The following is a 5441-nucleotide window of genomic DNA, read 5'->3' as shown; positions in this document are numbered from 1 at the left end:
CGACTCAACAGCAATGGGTTTGGGTGTTTTCTTTTTCTTTTTTTGAGTTTATTACATTGAGTGATTTTTAACGTTGAACTATCCTCGCATTCCTGGAATAAATCCCAGTTGGTCATGGTGTATGACTCTGAATATGTTGTTGGATTCTGTTTGCTAGTATTTTGTTGAGAATTTTTGCATCTATACTCATAAGAGATATTGGCCTCTAGTTTTCTTTTCTTGTGGTGTCTATGTCTAGTTTGGGTATCAGGTTTATATTTTCTACATAGAATGAATTAGGGAATTAATTCCTTCTCTATCTTTTGGGAGAGTTTAAATAGTATTGGTGTCAATTCTTCTCTAAATGTTTGGTAGAATTCCCCAGTGAAGCTATCTGGCCCAAAACTTTTTTTGTTAGGAGGTTTTTTTTTTTTGGGGGGGGGCGGAGGGGGAGTTTAATCAGTGATTCTATCTCTTTGCTTGTTATGGGTTTTTGAGACTTTCTAGTTTCAGTTGAGTCATTTTGGGTAGGTTGTATGCCTCTAAGGATGTGTCCATTTCATCTAGGTTATCCTGTTTGTTGCCATATAGTTTTTCATAATATTCTGTCATAATTCTCTTTATTGCTATAGGGTCAGTTGTAATGTCCCCTCTTTCTTTCTTTCTTTTTTTTTTTTTGGTTATTTACATCTTTTCTCTTCTTTTCTTTGTCAGTCTAGCTAAAGGTTTGTCAATTTTATTGATCTTTTCAAAAAACCAAATTCTGGTTTATTGATTCTCTCTATTGTTTTTCTGTTTTTGATTTTATTTATTTATGCTCTGATCTTTCTTATTTCCTTTCTTCTGGTAGGTTTAGGCTTAGTTTGCTCTTCTCTTTTTAGTTCCTGGAGTTGTCAAGTTAGGTTGCTGATTTGAGATCTTTCTTCATGTAGGCATTTGTTTTTATAAGATTCCCTCTGAGTACTGCCTTCACTTCATCCCATAAGTTTTGGTATGTTGTGCTTTCATTTGCATTTGACTCCTGTAAATTTGTGATTTCTCTTTTGATTTCTTCCTTGACCCCTTGCTAGTTTAAATTTCTGTTATTGATTTCTAGCTGCACTCTGTTGTGATCAGAGAAAATACTTTGTATGATTTCAGTCTTTTAAAATTTATCAAGACTTCTTTGTGACCTAACGTGTTCTATCCTGAAGAATGATCCATGTGAACTGGAGTATAATGTATATTTTGCTGTTTTGGGATGCAAAGTTTCTTTAATACCGTAGACCACAATTGTCTTTCCCAATTCAAATAACCTGATTTTATAAACACCATGAGTCTACCTAGCCCCACCCTTCCTCATTTCCCTCAACCTGCATTGTCAGGCCAAAGTCCTCTCCTTCCCTCCCCACCCATGTTCAATCTAACAGCGGTTCTGCAGCCTGTACCTCTAAAAGCTATCCCATCTCCACCCACGTCTCTCCATTTACAGCCAACACTTTAGTCCATCTGTCCCTCACCTCTCACAATAGTTTCTGAATTTATTGTTCTGTTTAATTCATTGTTTTTCTTTCACGATCTTGGTTCCATTTGTTGGCATCTCTTAGAAGAGCAAACTCTTCAGAGGTTTAATTCTTCAATACTTACTCCATTAAAATCCATTCTGCACCCAGCAGCCAGAGTGAGCTTTTAAAAGCATAGAGTTGATAATGCCACTCCCTGCTTACAACTCTCTAAGGTGACATACTATACCTGAAATAACTCCCAGATCATCACCATGGCCTATGAGACCCTTTGTGTCTGATCTCAGCTTCTCTTGCTCTCTCTTGCTCACCAATCTGTAGCTGCACAAGCCTTCTTTCTATTCCTCATCCGCATCTCAGGGTCTTTCAACTGGCTATTTCCTCTGCATGGAATGCTCTTTCCTCAGATCTTCTCACAACTGGCTCCTTCCTATCAAGTCTTGGCTTGAATGTTACCTTGTCAGAAAATCCTTCCCTGACCTGGTTGTATAAAGTAACTCCCACCTCCCTTTTCTATTTCACATCACTTGTCCTAGAATTTTCAGAGATCTTACCACTCTCCTGTTTATGCATTGGTTTACTGGTTTATTGTCTGTCTCCTTACACTAGAATGTAAACTCTCAGAATAGGCACCTTTATTTTTTGTTTTCTGTTGGGATTTGCAGTACGTAGAACAGTGCCAGCAAATAGTAGGCACTCAGTAGATGTTTCTGGAATGAATGAGTGAACCTAGCCCTGGATAGGTATTACTTAATGGTGTCATTTACTTATTAACACCCGTGTGTTTGTCTCCACACCCTGATCATCAGTCATGCAAGGGCAGGGACTGTCTTTCTGGGATGGTGTTTGGGGAATAGTAAGGGCAGGGCAAAACTTGAAGACCTTCTGGATAATGAATGAGGGCAGAAACAATGTCCTCTTCTCTGGTGCTTGTAAAGCTTGAGCAATGCTCCATTTGGGGCTGTTTGAAATGGGGTTGTGCCCAAGGGTGGAAGAATGGAGAAGATGAGTGCTCAAGGCCCTTCTGGACGTAATAGAGCCCATGGAAGAGTGTTGATATTATGATGCGATGGGTCAGCAATTATTACTCAGTTATACCTTTACTTATTCACAAACTCATAGTTTTGCCAAGAAAGTCAGCAGCTTGGAATATATTTATATACTCGCAGACACTGCTGGTTGTCAAATCAACAGCCATTTCCCCCCTCTTCTTCCTTAACCATGGGACCTACCTCCAGAAGGTGAAAATTCTGGATGCTTGCTCTCCCTTACAATTTGAGGAGGGCATTGTGAGACCCATTCTGCCCAACGACGCAAAAGGAAAAGACTGCTGGGGGCTTCTGGGATTTTTTTTTTTTTAATTTAAAGTTAAAATATTTTTTAAAAGAATTATCTGTTGCAATTTCTGGGAATAACTTTACTCCCTGAAAAAAAGTGAATAAGATAAAGAGAAGTCCTTTCCCTTCCTTCTCACATTGGATGTTGTTGGGTGAACAGGGTGCTTGGAACTGCACAGATATCTTTTTTTTTAAAAATTTTTCTCATACAAAAATTTATACACACATTGTTATGTGACTCTAATTGCTCTCCCCATACTGTGACAGCACACTCCTCCTTTTCACCCCTGATTCCCCATGTCCATTCAACCAGCTCCTAACCCTCTCTGCCTTCCCATCTCACCTCCGGACAGAAGCTGCCCATTTAATCTCTTGTATCTACTTGAGCTAAGAGGCACACTCCTCATGAGTATCACTTTATGTCCCACAGTCTGGTCCAATCCCTGTCTGAAGAGTTTGCCACAAAATTGTTTTAGTTCTGGGCTGATAGAGAATCCAGAGGCCATGCTTTTCGGGGTCCCTCCAGTCTCAGTCAGACCATTAAGTCTGGTCTTCTTACTAGAATTTGAGTTCTGCACCCCACTTTTCTCCTGCTCTGTCAGGGACTCTCTGTTGTGTTCCTTGTCAGGGCGGTCATTGGTGGTAGCCAGGCACCATCCAGCTCTTCTGGTCTCAGGCTGATGAAGTCTCTGTCTCTTGGGCTAATACTTTCCTTGTGTCTTTGGTGTTCTTCATTCTCCTTTACTCCAGGTGGTTCGGACCAGTTGATGCATCTTAGACTGTCACTTGCAAGCTTTTAAGACCCCAGACGCCACTCACCAGAGTAGGATGCAGAACATTTTCTTAATAAACTTTGTTATGCCGATTGACCTAGATGTCTCCTGAAAGCATGGTCCCCAGACCCCTACCTCTGCTACTCTGTCCCTCAAGGTGTTTGATTGTATTCGGGAAACTTCTTAGCTTTGGTTTAGTCCAGTTGTGCTGACTTCCCCTGTAGTGTGTACTGTCCTTCCTTTCACCTAAGATAATTCTTATCTACTATCTAGTTAGTAAACAACCCTCACCCTCCCTCCCTACCCTCCTAACCATCAAAGAATATTTTCTTCTGTGTTTAAACCTTTTCTTGAGTTCTTATAATAGTGGTCTTATACAATATGTGTCCTTCTGTGACTGATTAAATTCACTCGGCATAATGACTTCCAGCTTCCTCCATGTTATGTTTCATGGCTTCATCAATGTTCTTTATCATTGCGTAATATTCCATTGTATGGATAAACCATAATTTGTTTATCCATTCATCCATTGATGGGCACCTAGGTTGTTTCCATCTTTTTGCTATTGTGAACAGTGCTGCAATGAACATGGATGTGCATATATCTATTCGTGTGATGGCTCTTATTTCTCTAGGATATATCCCAAGGAGTGGGATAGCTGGATCCTATGGTACTTCTATTTCTAGCTTTTTAAGGAAGCACCAAATTGATTTCCAAAGTGGTTGTACCATTTTACATTCCCACCAACAGTGTATAAGTGTTTCAGTCTCTCCACATCCTCTCCAGCATTTATTATTTTGTGTGTTTTGAATTAATGCCAGCCTTGTTGGGGTGAGATGATATCTCATTGTAGTTTTTGATCTGCATTTCTGTAATGGCTAATGATGGTGAGCATTTCTTCATGTGTCTGTTAGCTACCTGAATATCTTCTTTGGTGAAGTGCCTGTTCACATCCTTTGCCCATTTTTAAATTGGGTTATTTGTCTTTTTGTTGTTGAGGTTTTGCAGTATCTTGTAGATTTTAGAGATTAGACACTGTTTGGATTTGTCATAGCCAAAATTTTTTCCCAATCTGTAGGTTGTCTTTTGACTCTTTTGGTGAAGTCTTTTGATGAACATAAGTGTTTGATTTTTAGGAGCTCCCAGTTATCCAGTGTTTCTTCTGGTGCTTGTGCATTGTTACTTACGGTTCGTATTGTGTTTATGCCATGTATTAGGGCTCCTAGCGTTGTCCCTAATTTTTCTTCCATGATCTTTATTGGTTTTGATTTTATATTTAAGTCTTTGATCCATTTTGAGTTAGTTTTTGTGCATGGTGTGCGGTATGGGTCTTGTGTCAGTTTTTTGTAGATGGATATCCAGTTATGCCAGCACCGTTTGTTAAAGAGACTGTCTTTTCCCCAATTAATGGACTTTGGGCCTTTGTCAAATATCAGCTGCTCATAGGTGGAAGAGTTTATGTCTGGATTCTCAACTCTGTTCCGTTGGTCTACGTATCTCTTGTTGTACCAGTACCAGGCTGTTTTGACCACTGTGGCAGTATAATAGGTCTAAAATCAGGTATTGTGAGGCCTCCCACTTTGTTCTTCTTCTTGACTAATGCTTTACTTATTCAGGACCTCTTCCCTTTCCATATAAAGTTGGTGATTTGTTTCTGCATCTCATTAAAAAATGCCTGTGGAATTTGATCGGGATTGCATTGTATCTGTAGATGGCTTTGGGTCGAATTGACATTTTCACAATGTTGAGTCTACCTATCCATGAGCAAGGTATGTTTTTCCACTTATGCAGGTCTCTTTTGGTTTCTTGCAGTAGTGCCTTATAGTTTTCATTATAGGTCTTTTATGTCT

This window comes from Trichechus manatus, unplaced genomic scaffold (genome assembly GCF_000243295.1).
Source record: "Trichechus manatus latirostris isolate Lorelei unplaced genomic scaffold, TriManLat1.0 scaffold00021, whole genome shotgun sequence".
Classification (NCBI taxonomy): domain Eukaryota; kingdom Metazoa; phylum Chordata; class Mammalia; order Sirenia; family Trichechidae; genus Trichechus; species Trichechus manatus.
Note: the sequence above shows the minus strand (reverse complement) of the source record.